Here is a 15,049-nt window from a genome sequence, read left to right as displayed (position 1 = left end):
GAAGAAGGAAATAAGACATTGAACAATGATGTTCCACTGCTGGCTTTGAAGATGGAGTAAGGATCCCAAAGCGAGAATGCAAAGAATGCAGTTCTAGAAGCTGGAAAAGGGAGAGAAGAGGATTCTCCACTGGAGCCACCAAAAGGTGTGCAGCCCTCCTGATACTTTGACTCTGGCTCATTCAACTGATTGCGGATTCTGACCTTTCAGCTGCCAAATGTGTGATAATTTGTTACAGCAGCCATAGGAAACTAATACAGCAAACATTAGGCTCTTGCTTTCCATCTGAATTAAGAGTTTGGGATCTTGGTGTGCATGTGAAACCATTACCAGTTTTCTAGATGCTATTCTGGAGATAAGTACTGTGGAGTACGCCATATACATGAGAAGGAAGAGAACAATATTAACCCAAAGGGCATGCTTCCAAAGCACTGTGGAAGGCTGGGTCCCAGCTGATGTACTACTTTAGAACAAAAGGGTGTTTCCTTAAAAAACAAACAAACAACAACAACAAAAAAAAACCACAAAAGGAATGCTGAAAAGGACTATATATGTGTTCAGCTTTATTCCCCCAGTGGACATTTATGATGTCTCAGCCCCTGCTGATAGCTTGACTGACAGACAATCAAGGGGCACATAGGACTTCCATCTATAAATGGCCCTGAACACACCCGAGAGGGGGCATGCTTTAGGGCAAGCTTTGGAGACCAGATGGAAATGAAAAGTTGAAATGGAGCAAAGGAAATTCAGGGAGGCTAGGGAACAGATGTTCCCAGCCAAGAAGTCTGAGCTTAGAGTCATCTGCTGATCACTAGGAGAGAGTGAGTGAGAAGCTCTGGGTCTGAGGTGACTGGGTGTGATGAGTGTTTGTAGGCAGATAAGGGGAGCCTCTCACCTCTCCCTCTGCTAAAGCTTTGGGTCAGACCCAAGGACTGTGGATGCTGTTGAGGCCCCAGGAGAGCAAAGTGGTCGAGAAGATGAGACTCACTTTCTCCACCATCTTCTCGGAGCCTCAGAGGGGAGCTCAGACTATTTTGGAAAAAGCTGTAGGCACTTCTCCCAAATGGCCTCTTTTTGGTCCCTTTGGCCCCAGCCCATGAACACATTCTATATTTTTCTATTTATGCACGTGTCTGGGTCTAGCCTGCAAAAGTGTTGCTGAAAGCCACTGGGTAGAACCTCTCTCATCCCTGAAGGACTTGTGGTCACTCACTTCCATCTCGGCTCGATAAATGTGTTTTCTGTTTTTTTCTTTTTTTCCTGAATCAAACCTACCAACCATAATGTTCTCCGAATAGCTGCAAAACCATTTCGCTTAACCAGTCTAACTTTGGATCCAACTTACATCAAAAGCGAAACAGTAGTGAATAGAGGTTACCACCCCAAATCCATGTACCTCCACTGGCTTCCCAAGAGTTCAGTGTCTGCTGGTTGTGAATGGCAGTGACGCGAGTGGTAAGAAACAAGCTGCCCTCCAGAAACACTCCCATCTGTTTGCTCTGGGGAGACTTGGTGTAGTATGTGCTTCCGTCTCTCCTGGGAGAGGGGATCTGTGGGGCAAGGCAGCATACTGTTCTCATTTTTATATTCTTTCCTCTTGTCCACCCCCATGGCTCCTCCCCTGCCTTTGGCTCTCCAATTTGGCAACTTTGGCAACTGCCACAGTTGGGCACTGAATGAATAGGAGCCTTCACACATGAGTTATTTAGCAGAAGTATCTCAAATGTGAAAGCACCTAGCCAGTTTGATATGTTTTTGAATATCACATCTTAGGGTATCTCTACAATGTCCCTGTGAGTCAACATAAGTAGTAAGAGTTCCATTGAACATGTCTAGAAAATCGAAGTCTGGAAGTATTGGGATTTGACCAAGGTCATGTTAGGTTCTGTTTCTTACTCTGCTCTCTTTGCCATGACATCGTGAAGCTTTGGTTCATTTAGTTGACCTCCAGTAAAGTTCTATCCATTCTCATTTTTGCAAGTGGGGAGGAGACTAGGACCTAGGCATCTGAGTTTTGACCAGCTATAAATCATGCCAATAAGGTTGTAACTGGGGTCCCATAGATTGGAAAGTCTCAGTAAAATCATCACTCTATCTGTAACCCAAAAGGACACCTTGGTAATTCTGAACCACAGCAGTTAAACCACAATACCGACTTTGCTTTCTGACTGTGGGTCTCTTACTAACGTTAGGTCATTTTGTTGGGAGTGAGGATGGGAGGCCCCTGGCATAGTGATTTCCAGAAAGAAAACTCTTACTCTTGGGTGCATATGAATGAAGACTCACAGCGCCCAGTGGATGCTGCCAGCCGCTTGTTCCCCTTTCCATCGGGGCGCTGCCACTCCACATCGGAGTCCACACGGGAGGTTAACTGGGATTTCCCTTCTCTCAGTGGCCCTATCCCCTCACAGTCCCGTCTGCCTTTGGACCCACCGTTCCCAGGGCTCACTTCCTCAGCCATGTATATTCAGCCTGAAGGAACAGCAGCAGATACTTCGGGTTCTTCCCAGAGGAACCCAGTTCCCCCAAATCAAATCATGTTTATCTTGCAACTATTAACTTCTTTTCTGCACAGCCTCCATGAGTTAATTGCACGAACAGAGTTTCCATCTCTACTGCTTCTTACAAAAGATAATTTCCCAGCAGAAGATGGGAGCAGGGGTGGAGGCAAGGGGAGGGCGAGGAGGGAAGAAAATCCCACCCTGTCACACTCCAGAGTGTTCAAAGTGATCGTGGACCCTTTTCTCCCCTATCCATTCCTTCAACACATGTTGACTGAGTATTTGCCTGGTGGCAGGAATTGCGTGCGACGTGGGATGTGAATATCTATAGGGTAGAGTCCTTGGCCTAAGGGAGTTCATGGTTTAGAAACAGAAGCAGGCTTGTTTTAAAGTGAGGTGGAATTACAATGCTAGAGAAATGCCCGGAGAAGTACGAACGAGGAGCACCCGCAGCCCTCAGTGACTGGAAACCTCCTGGGGAAGGAAGCTCGGGGGGGCCCCATTTCCCAGGTGGGGACACTGAAGCCCGGCAGACAGAGACCCTGGCGCCCAGTCTCAGGCTGCCACGTCGGTGAGGGGCGGGCCCTCCAGCACGACAGCGTTGTGACAGGCACTCTGGTTTCGCCACAAGTAAGAGCCTCAAGGTCCTCAGAGTGGGCCTGGGAACAGCTCCACTGGGGGAGACTGAAGAGAACTTCCGGACGCAAGAAGACAATTTCTAAGAGGTCCTGGGAGGAACTGATGTGATCCCAGTATGAGGTGTGAGGGCTTTGGGGTTCCAGAAAACTTCCTCAGGGTGGGGTGAGGCGAGGCCAGGCAGCAGCAGGGGAGGGAGATTGAGCAAGACTGTGGGCAGCACCTGATAACTGTTAGTAAGTTTAGCCTCTGCACCTGTCACTTCATCCCCCTCAACACCCCCAAGAGGGAAAGTCATTCTCCCTCTCTGTCTCTGTCTCTCTTCTTTACTTTTTTAAACTATTTTTTTTCCTCTCTTTTATTATTTTTTATTTTTAGGGAGAGAGAGAGAGAAAGCATTTTTTTGGTGACGGGGAAGGGGAGAGGGAGAGAGAGAATCTGAAGCGGACTCCATGCCCAGCGTGGAGCCTGACATGGGGCTCAATCCCAGGACCCTGAGATCGTGACCTGAGCTGAACTCCAGAGTGGGGTGCTCAACCGCCTGAGCCACCCAGGCTCCACCCCCGTCTCTTCTTTAAACAGATGAGAAAACTGTGGCTTCAGAGGGCAAGCCGTTCCTTCCAGATGACACCCGTAGTTTGAACCCTGGTACCCCAACTTCAGAGGCCGGGTCCTTGGCTGCTACATTAATGCAGAGACCAGAAGAGCCTCGATGTTAGGGTGAAGCTACAGATACCGGGTATTTGACTAGCGCAAAAGGGGGCTTCAGAGTGCACTAGCTGGTTACTGACTACCTGTTAGGGGCTTTATCTTATTTTTTTTTTAAGATTTATTTATTTATTTGAGAGAGAGAGTTGCGGGGGGCAGAGGGACAGAGAATCTCAAGGAGACTCCCTGCTGAGCACAGAGCCCCACGCAGGGTCAGTCTCACGATCCTGCCATCCTGACCTGAGCTGAAATCATAGGTGGGACGCGTCATTGACTGAGCCACCCACGCTCTATCTCATTAATCCTTACAACCTCTCCCCGAGGACAGCGGAGTTACTGTCCTGTTGCAGGTGAGGACACTGAGTTACAGAGATGTTGAGCAACTTCCTCCAAGGTCACACAGCTAGTGCGGTGTGGGTCAGAACTTGAATTCAGGTACGTCTGATTGAAAGTAAGTATGGTTACATGCTTACCATGGTACTACGTAAAGTAAAAAAAATAAGCTAATGTCACAAATGATGTTTTGTCGTTCTAAACCAGGGGTTCTTCCCTGGGGCACGTTTAGCCTCGAGGGGATGTGGGGCAATGTCTGGGAGCATTTTCGATGGTCACAGCTGAGAGGGGTGTGCTACTGGCATGTCCTGGGCCAAGGCCAGGGATCCTGCTCCATGGCGTATAATGCAACAAAGAATCCCCAAAATGTCAATAATGCCAAGGTTAAGAAACCCTGGTCTAAATTTAAATAAATTCAAATGCATTTGGAAGAAATAGCATGTTTTTTATTCCACTATAAATTCCAAGGTCAAAGGATCCTGATTCCAGTTTCCTTCCAACTTTGCTTCTTGCAGAAGCTTTTGGGCAATGGAACTATGGTGCCCATGGGGATGGATGGCGTGAGTGCCACGGGTGGGCAGGCCCCTAGCCCTGAGACCCGGCCGGGTCCAGAAGCAACCTCACCAGCCGCCGGGGGAGGCATGATTAGGGTTCCTTGGAGATGGAGCAGCTGTTTCTTATTTGCTAGTTGTTGGGTATTCTTCAGGAGACAGTTAAACCCGCTCAAATGTAAAGAATTTTTTGAATATAACAATATATCAGGGCTGCAGCCTATCCTCCTGCAGGTCCTACCCTGGGGATGAGTCAGGGCTGAAATCCCTGGTGTGCCGGGTTCTAATTTGACATGGACACCAGATAAGCTAGCAAAGACTCAACCTCCTCAGGCCTAGGTGTGAGCAGCTGACTTTTCCATTCTTTTGGTTGAGAAAATATATAATGACCCCTTAACAACTCTGAACTGAGGAACACCCTAAAGTGAACTTAACATTTTATTAATCGTGGAAACATCTACACTTTTGAAAAATTGTAGTGCCGGCATAAGCCAGGGGTGACTTACGCGGTCTGCAGACAGTGCTTGGCCTGTACAGGTTCGTGGACTGTGCTGTTATTCCAAATTCTCCCAAGACTCTGGGGCTGCGGGACCAGCAATGCTGCCCTAGACCTCTGTGCACAAAAGTTATTCTATTCCCTAGTTGAAGAATTTATTTTGGGGCAGAGGGCCAGTTGGCAAAATCGGAACATTTTACACATTATTGTTGCACAATAAAAAATTCAAATGTTAAACATTTTCAGTTTTCATAGTTGTTGGAAAGAAATTAAGCCCTTGGAGGAAAACCAAAGAAATAATGGGATCTATGACCCCTGTCCCAAACTCTTCTCCTGTCAGTCTGCCATGGCCTTGCTGTTCTTGCATTTGAAAATCTTCCCTTGTTCACTAGACAAGCACCATCCAGTAAAAATATAATGCTAGCCACATCAGCCATGTAAAACTTTCTGGTAGCCATGCTAAGAAAGTAAAAAGAAAGAGGTGAAATTAATTTTAATAGCCTATTTTATTTAATCTAATATGGCAAAAATGTTATCATTTCAATATGTGGTCAATATTTTAAAAATTATTCATTATTCATAAATACTGGAAATAATACAGGTACTGACATATACACTGTAACACTAATATTGTACATGATCAAACAATGAAGTGTAGCGCTACCAAGACAATAAAGTTGTGTTTAGCAGAAAGGTATTTTACACTAGTTCCATTTTAAAATTTAAAATTAAATTCATTGAAAGGATATAAAATGTAAAACTCCATGCTTCAGTCACACAGGTCCTATCTCAAGGGTTCAACAGCCACATGTGGAGAGGCAATATTGGACAACACAGCTCTAGCCCTTACATGTGATTTAACAGGCCTCTAGAAACCTCACAGAGCCCATCATCATGGGTCAGTGGTTTTGGAGAGAAGTTCTAGAACCTTCTCTGTGCAACATCAGAGCAGACCGGCGGTGGTAGTTGGGAAGATTTGGGTTTATGTTGAACATAAAAACTTCCTGTGGTGTCAGTGCATTTCAGGCCGGGGTTCCCCTGTGGAGATGAAGTATTGTGTGCCATTTTGGGCCCTGTGGTCCCAAGCAGCCTGGTTTGCTGGTCTCCTTTGACTTTGTTTCAAGGAGCCTGATTTTCAAGAGGATTCAGAAAGGCAAACTCCTGAGGAAAAATTTCGTGGATGAATGTCAGGCTAAAGCCAAGCGGGGATAAGGATGGCAGGTTGGAGGGGGTCCCTTCTCTGACCCCGGGGCTGGAAGAAAGCACTGTGATGTGGTTAAAGCTGGGAGGAAGAAAGAGCACCTTAAAAAAAAAAAAAAAAAAAAAATCAGGCAAATCAGGCAGAGAAGTTGAAATGGCCACAGAGCAGTAAACCAAGGTCTACACGTTACCATGAAATAGTATGTGCTCAGTACCTCTACTGACCTCTCTTAGTTCAGAATATTTTAATAATTAGACACACCCAAAATATGTTTAGCATCCCACCACCTGCTGCTTTCTCATGGCCACTATTATTGTCATCAGATCTGATCCCAATGTTTGCCATATTATTGGATATCCTGTGAAACAGAATCTAAAAATATATGCTTTTTCCCCCCTCTAAATTGGTCCTAACCTTACAACTAGGGTAGCAACTACGACACTGTTGCCTATTTTTTTTTTTTTTTTTACTCTCACGGATTAGGTAATAATATTACATTTCCCCAGCGCATGCTAGTCTGTTTGCCCTTGGCGTGGTATTTGAAGAATATATTTATAAACCAAGGCCGGACTACATTTTGTCCCATGCGATTGTCCCATGCGGTTACGGGTTTATAGATTTGTGGTCTCTCAGTGTTTTCGGTCTCACACTGGACAGTCTCTCCCCACTGACATTCCTCCACCCAAGTTATTTCCATCTCTGAGAATTTCTCAAGAGCTGTTTCTGTCGTGGGAGGACAAAGGAGTAACAGGGTCCATACTCAAAGCCTCTTTAAATGTGGGACTTGTATGTGGAGATTGACTTCCTCCTCGAATGGAGAAGGTCTGGACTCCTTGAGGGAGGAGTTCAAGCAGCCGGTTTGCCTGGCCTTGTGCGTCCCTCTTGGGTGGCTGCTGTTATGAGGGCCTTCCGGCATGTTCTGAGAAAGCCAATTAAAACAGAAAAGCCCCTTAGAACCGATTCTATTGCCCCCCGTATAGCTGTTAAACTTAGAACTTTCAGAAAGCAACCCAGTGCTTCTCGTGCTCTGAGAGCAGATGAGACATACGGCTGCCTGTTTTTCTGTGACTTTCTCGAAAACAACCTTGTTATGTTTGTACATTTATTAGTAGATGACTATATTAGAAACAAAAAAGGTGGGACTACTTGACTGCAAGATCAGTTCATAGAGAAAAACACACATTTGTGTTTTCTTGTGCAGAGCACCTGAGTCACACAGATTGTTTCCAGGGTCTGTGGCTGTACCACATTTTACCTGGGAAGGCTAGTTTAAGAACTTTATTTCTGTTTGGTTTCAAATAAAACCCAGCTAATTTATTTTCAGAAACACACATTGCCTCTGTGAAAATAGAAAACACCTGATTTTCTTCTTGCTTTCCCTTTGTAACTATTGTTTGCCATTTGTTTTCATCCTCTAGAAGGAGTTGAACTTCTTATAGACATTAACCCAAGTGGAAATAATTGACCAAAGTCCTAAACTTGTTCTTTATGAGAAATACGAGACTCTGGGGATTCGAACTTTTTGCAGTCATCACAGAATTTGCCCAAGAAGCAGGACATGGGCAGGAAGGAACTATAGGTGTCTTTTGCCATGTTTATATGGAGATGGATTCTGGGTTTTACAAATAGAGAAATACTGTACAAGTCCATGGGGATACTGAAGTGAAATGAAGACAAAGAGAAAGATCCTTTTGTATTTTAAGACGGAATACTAGAGCCAAGTCAGAGAAGTGAGAGCATAAAGGTAAAGATATTACAACATTATTGTTTGCTCTCTTTACTTCTCTTTAGGGGACATCTCTCAGAGGGAGTGCAGTTTCACAATGTGGATGGAAGATGTATTAAAAATTTTTTAACCCAGAGTAGCCAAAAGTCTTAAAAAAAAAAAAAAGGAACAAAGTTGGAGACACACACTCCCTGATTTCAGAACCTACTACAAAGCTACAGTAAGCAAGCTCGTGGCATATTGGCATAGGATAGGCAGATGAGCCAATGAAATAAGACTGAGAATCCAGAAATAAACCCATAAATCTATGACTAGCTGATTTTCAACAAGAATGGGGAATGAACAGTTTTCTCAATGATGCTGGGACAACTGCTTGTCCCTATGCAAACAAATGAACACGGGACCCTACTTCACCCCATACATCAAAATTCAAAATGAATCAAAAATTTCAATGTAAGGGCTGAAACTATGAAACTCTTAGAAGAAAAGATAGGTCTGACAAGTGGCATCTGGCCCCAGGCCCTAAGGTTTGGTGTGTGGGCCACACGAGCCTCCCTGATCAATGGACTAGCCCAATCTGAGGGCTCCGAGATGCCACTCCAGAGGAAGGATGACAGGCTTTTCTTGGGATGGGCTGTCAACATGGGTACCAGAGCCTCACAGTGGCTTAAAACAAGTTAGTAAGTGGGGTTGGGGGTAGGGGGCTTGATTTCTGAGCACCCTGAGATGCTACTACAGTAGCATCCTTTGCTAACCAGGAAGAAACTTCGAGGAAGTGGTAGCTCAAGTCCCATGTGGGGGTGAGGAGATGTCATAACTTGGGCTGGGTGCATTTCTAAAACAATGTTCTCTGTTCTACAGCACCTAGAATATTTTATAATCCGAACGGGCAGGTCACCTCTTGGCTTGCCTTAGTGAGATGCTATTGCCTCAATGAGTGTAAATCTCAGCTCTGTTCCCTTTGGACGAGTTCTGAGGCCTCCGACTGCTGCTCCGTGGTCTTGCTAGGAGCCTCACGAGGAGCATATGAATGTGCAGACGACAAGAACAGATGTCAGAGCCCCCAGAAGATCAAAGTGCCCGGGCTGCCTTAGAAAAATCTGCCGGGGCCACGTAGTCCTCTGAATGTGCAGGAAGACCGTCATAAATATTCAATACAGAGTTGTGCAATCGAATCAACTCCAAAACGAATATCTTCTCTACGTTTTTAAAAAATTTTTTTTAATTTAATTGAGGCATAGTTGACATCTAATAAGGGCGTTTCAGGCATACAGCATCGTGGTGCAACAATTAGATACACCACAAAATGCTCACCATGGTATGTGTGTTACAATGTTATTGACAAAAGCAGACATGCTCTCACCCGTTCCCCGGCTGGAAGCTTCGGGAAAAATGGTCACCGCTGTTCTCCTCCCCTAGCAGACGGCCATTTCCCCGATATCCTAATTAATTTGGTGCAGGAAAAAATGTTCTCTTCTCCTTATGAAAACTACCCTGAAGTTGTTTTTGCGGTTGTCTTTTCGAAACTGAAAAGAAGACCACATTGGAAACCAGAAGGGTTTTATGACTCAGGAAAAGAGAGCTCCCAGAGGGGCCCGGGCTGTTTTTCTTCCATCTTTCCCTTGTACATTCCCTGAATCTCTTTTTGGATTATTTAAAAAAAAGTTTCTCAACTTGCCCCTCCACATTTCCAGACTTCTCTTTCTGGTCTGGGCACCATCTCCTCCAGGTTAGTTTCCTGCTTGCTTTTGCTTCTCCTCATCAGCAGGCCCATATTTTTGCATATTTTTGCCTGAGTTTCTTGCTCATATATACTTAGGAGCTCATACTTATATTTTTCTCTTGTGGATAAAAATGAGCAGAAAGCCAAGAGGATGATTTTTAAAAAGAGACTCTCCGCACAGGCCTGCTTCAGATTGAGCTGAATCCTTCCTGGGAGATCACACTTAATGGACACTGCATTGTTTGTACCGTTTGGTTCAACGGGCGAATTCCATTATCTTTCACATTGTGCGCTTTTCTGGAAAGACGGTTCCCAGTACATCTGGATAAAACAAATGTTGAATGGGGAAAAAAACATTGAAAGTAGATATTTTTAAGACCTATCCTAACATCATTCAGGCTATCTATGCCAAAACCTGCATCTGGTACTAAAATCTTTCTTTTTCAAACATTGTTTTCTCCAAAGAACCATCCAGAAGTCGCTACTGTGTGAAAGCGCTTGAACCATTTCTACTTTGTGGTTTTTAACAGGCATGTCTTTGCCTGGTCGAGGTTATCACCCAGTGTTCAATAGACATGCAATTCTGACAAGTCCATGACGTCTCATTTAAGAAATCACCTGTCACCACGGGTAAAAAGTGACAAGGGCAGCTCGTCTTGCCATATGGTATGAGCGACCTCTGTCTCCAGATATGCACTTCTTGTGGTGTGACCAATAGTCCTGTGGGACAATACGCGTTACAGCACAGACAGTTAGACAAAATAGCCCACTGGAGGTGAAACCGCAGTCTGAGCCCCTGAGCCAGAAACACGCAAACTCACACCTGCTGGCCCGTATTGCAGCTTGCTTTCCTCCTCTAATTTTTTTTTTTCCTTTCCAAAAAAGAAAATTAAACATCAAATGAATTTAATGCGGAGGAAAGCATGCAGGGTGAGGTTCCCCCAGATACTTAATTCAGTTAGTGATTTTTTTTTTTTTTAAGATTTTATTTATTTATTTGACACAGAGAGAAATCACAAGTAGGCAGAGAGGCAGGCAGAGAGAGAGAGAGGAGGAAGCAGGCAAAGAGCTGAGCAAAGAGCCCGATGCGGGGCTCAATCCCAGGACACCGAGATCATGACCTGAGCCGAAGGCAGCGGCTTAATCCACTGAGCCACCCAGGCGCCCCCAGTAGTGATTTGTTAAGTGAGCTAACTACAGATAGCTTGAGGGGCATGACTGAGGCCAAGCTGTTTGTGGTTTGAGGTTTAAAACCTGGTGTTTCCCTGTTGTCGGACACTGGACGCAGCGTGGCTGGCTGACAACACGGCGGATCTTGTCTCCAAAGTTGTCTGTGGTTTGGTCCTTGTTCTCCTTTAAAGATTGGGATATTCTAGAAAAGCATCCTTGCCTCAATCGAATTCTCACAGACACTGCTGTTCGTCCCCGATATTTATGACTCTTGAAGGCAGGGGTGTTTCTGTGAGTGGAAGGTGGGGTTATGTGGACAAAGATAGGGATGAGAGGGTTCATTTTTGGAGGGTCATTCTGACACAAAAAACTCTTCAGGTTATTAGATGTCAAAAACCGTCTTTTTTTTTTTTTAAGATTTTATTTATTTATTTGTTTGACAGAGAGAGATCACAAGTAGACAGAGAGGCAGGCAGAGAGAGAGAGGGAAGCAGGCTCCCCGCCGAGCAGAGAGCCCCACTCAGGACTCAATCCCGGGACCCCGAGATCATGACCCAAGCCAAAGGCAGCGGCCCAACCCACTGAGCCACCCAGGCACCCCAAAAACCTTCTTTTAAAAGAGAATTTTTCCTGATGCTACAAGAGGAAGATGTTTGTGCTGCCTTTAGTAACATTTATGGTATTCGTGTCTGGTACGTATCAAGGTATGTTAGGTGCTTTGAAAGCATGGGTGTCTTCTATATTTTAATTTATGAACAATAGCCTATAATGCACAAGTTATAAGCAAATATTATATACAGACGTACATATATGTAGGCAAAGTTTACATTCAGTTTTGCTAGTATTTGTGTTGTTTTTCCCAGGAACATTGTACGTTCCTCTGGAAATGATTTATCGGTGCTTGTGATGGAAGATTCTAACTGGTGGGAACTGAAGTCTGCTTTCTGGAGCTTTTGGTAGACTTGCAGGGAAGGCAGGTACCTTCACAGGAGTTCTGTTATGTTCTTTTGTCATCGTGGAATCAAATACAGCTGTAGTCTTTCCAGTCCTTGCTGTGGGCTCACTTCCGGGTCCCATTCTGCCGCATCCTTTCCTATGGCCATTCAGGGCCTGCCATTCCAGCTCAGTCTTGGATCATTCTAGCCATTGGTCTTCAAAGTCCATTTTCGATTCATCAGTAAATTCTGTCTCCTGTACCTCAAAAATTTTTTTTTTGTTGAATGGACTTCTTTCCAGCTGGACACCACACTCTCAGTGCACATTATTGTGTCATCTAAATGCTGCAGTCACCTCCCCGGGGCTCTCTCTACTCCCCCCACCTCCTGCCCCAGCCAGGCTCCCTTCAGTTCTGGGAATGAGTCAAGCTCTTTTCAGTCTCGGAACCCACTGTTCCCTCTGTCCCAAAGCATTCACGTAACCCTACACTTGTCATAGGGATCTCAGCACAGATGTCACCCCCTCAGAGTAGTTTTGTCCCTAACACCATCTTTCAAGTAGGGACTCACTATTACTCTATATCCATCCCCTATTCTTTCCTTCCTGGCTTTTGCTTTGACCTGTAATTATGTTCCTTGTTATGCCTATTGTTGATTTTCCTCCAAAAGACTCTCAGTCCCAGGAAGGTAGGAACTGTATACATTTTCTTGAGCAGCGTGATACAGTACAACTTTGAAAATACTTTAATAGTTTCCATTTTCCATGTATCCTCAGTGCTTAGTATGGGCACAAGGTAGGTGCTCAGTAAACACTTGTGGAATGAATGAGTGAACAGAAAGTATTTTTAAAAGTTAAGGAAAAATTCACCTACTTAAAATTTTTGCTATTCGTCCTAGTTCTGTTTTCTAAGGCAATACAAAATGATTCTACAGATCCTTGGACACAATCGCATCTCAAATCTTTGCTACCTTTCTTAGTTATCTCTGATTTCTGTGCTATATACTCTCAACCTCCTTTGTATGGTATGGCTACCACTTCTCATAACAATGATCACTCTTTTGGAAGACCCTAATTTGACAACAGCCCTTATTTAAAAAAAAAAAAAAAGTTATGTTCTGACCCACAGGGTCCTTTTGGGCTCACCCTCCTTGATGAGAATCACATCCAGCTTATAGATCTTTAATTTTCAGGGTCTTTCTCCCCCCCCCACCCCCACCCAACACATTGCAAAATAGAACAAATTTCCCAAGATTTCTGACATCTTTCCCATTCTCCATGATTTCTCAAACGCACTCACAGTGACTCTTCAGATTCTTTTTACACTCTGGAATAGAATTTGTCTGGACTTAGAGGTTTGAAATCCCTTATTAGATTTTTCTTTTTCCCTAATTTACTGTGTATGGGAAGCTGTGTGGTCTCCTTTGCCCCACAATGAGAATTCAGAATTTGTTCTCATTGCACTGAGTGTTTGAAAATTTGGACTTTTGGTCCCCTGTTAATATTGCATTGTCTTCTTGAACATGTCACTTCCTTGGTTTCCTCCTTCTTTCTTTCTTTTCTCTTTCTCCCTTTGTTCTTGTCTCCTCTTCTCCCTCCTTCCCCACTTCCAACCCTCCTTCTTTCTTCTTCTCTCATCCCATTTTTTCTCTCTGAACAGAGCCTTTCTTTTTTTTTTTAATTTTTAAAAATTTTTTAGTTTTTATAAACATATATTTTTATCCCCAGGGGTACAGGTCTGTGAATCACCAGGTTTACACACTTCACAGCACTCACCAAAGCACATACCCTCCCCAATGTCCATAATTCCACCCCCCTTCTCCCAACCCCCCTCCCCCCAGCAACCCTCAGTTTGTTTAATGAGATTAAGAGTCACTTATGGTTTGTCTCCCTCCCAATCCCATCTTGTTTCATTGATTCTTCTTCTGCCCACTTAAGCCGCCATGTTGCATCACCACTTCCTCATATCAGGGAGATCATATGATAGTTGTCTTGAACAGAGCTTTTCATGGAACAAACACTGTTCCTATGTTTCTCTGGTGAAATCTCTCCCATTTCTTGCATTTCTCCTTAGCTGAGGATTTAGCCTTCCTGAAAACCTTCATTTCTTATATCGTTCTTGGGTATGTGTTGTGAACATGTCCTTTATAAAAGATGAGTTCATGAGAAAGTTTCTGTAGGACCACACTGGCTCAGGGATTTACGTATCCTTTTCCTTTCCCCTGGAATTGTTCATTATTACATCACCTTAGAATTTATGTCATGTTCCCCTTCCTTGCTATTATCGACTCCCAAATGGGACATGTTCTCCCAGGGTCCCTATAATTTCTGTACAGAAAACAGGTTATTCTCATTGGTTAAAGTCATATCCAGAATGGCAGTTTCTCCTTCTATCTGAGATCTGGAATTGTTAGCAAGGAATGTAAAAAATTTTATAAGCAACGCTATTTTGGCAAAATGTGTCTTCCAACAGATATAAAGATAGCTCAAGTCCCTGTCGGCATGACTGCTTGCTTGCGGTTGTATGGCTGGCTTTCTGAACGCCTCCTCCTTGCCACGGCCATCCACAGTGAACACCCATCCCAGAAGGACGCTTGTTTATATCTTGGCTATAATTCTGCACTTCTTCTCCCCTGAATCAAGGCCTTTCTGTACAGGACCAGGCCATTTTTTTTTCATCCCTTGTTCGTATATAAGCCTGCTCCTTCCTGTTTTCCTTGCATGGTCTACTTCCTGCTTCTGCTGCATTTCGGGCAGGTGTCCCAGCTCACCTCTGTGAGGATGGCCATGCTTACGGGAAACAAAGTTCTCTTTCTTTGGATTTCATCTGCTGTGAATCAAAGTCAGAGGTATTTTAGCATGTAAGGTCTTTTCCTGAGGTGTTTCTATTTTCAGCTAGGACTTTGGGATGAGGTTTGGTTGACCTTGTCCAGTGATTGTGCCCAGTCACCCTGTTATCTCCCTTGATCCCGTCTCCTTGATAAGACGTTCCCTCTGAGTTCCTTGTATTTCATTCTTCCTTGTCCATTTTTCCTAAGAATCTTGTGTATGGGAGGTTCCTCTGGGACTTT

The 15,049-nt window shown here is 44.3% G+C and overlaps 1 long non-coding RNA gene across 1 annotated transcript; it reads right to left on the bottom strand.

Annotated features, from left to right (window-relative positions):
- Positions 1 to 10,055: 10,055 nt before the first annotated feature.
- On the bottom strand, positions 10,056 to 12,362 carry LOC309870999. Its single transcript, XR_014314930.1, has 3 exons — positions 12,027 to 12,362; positions 11,130 to 11,334; positions 10,056 to 10,196 (listed from the first exon to the last, which is right to left on the bottom strand). It is a non-coding gene; the product is annotated as an uncharacterized lncRNA (long non-coding RNA).
- Positions 12,363 to 15,049: the final 2,687 nt, after the last annotated feature.

This window comes from Mustela nivalis (genome assembly GCF_964662115.1).
Source record: "Mustela nivalis genome assembly, chromosome: 8".
NCBI lineage: Eukaryota > Metazoa > Chordata > Mammalia > Carnivora > Mustelidae > Mustela > Mustela nivalis.
Note: the sequence above shows the minus strand (reverse complement) of the source record. Positions and strands in the feature narration are given on the sequence as shown.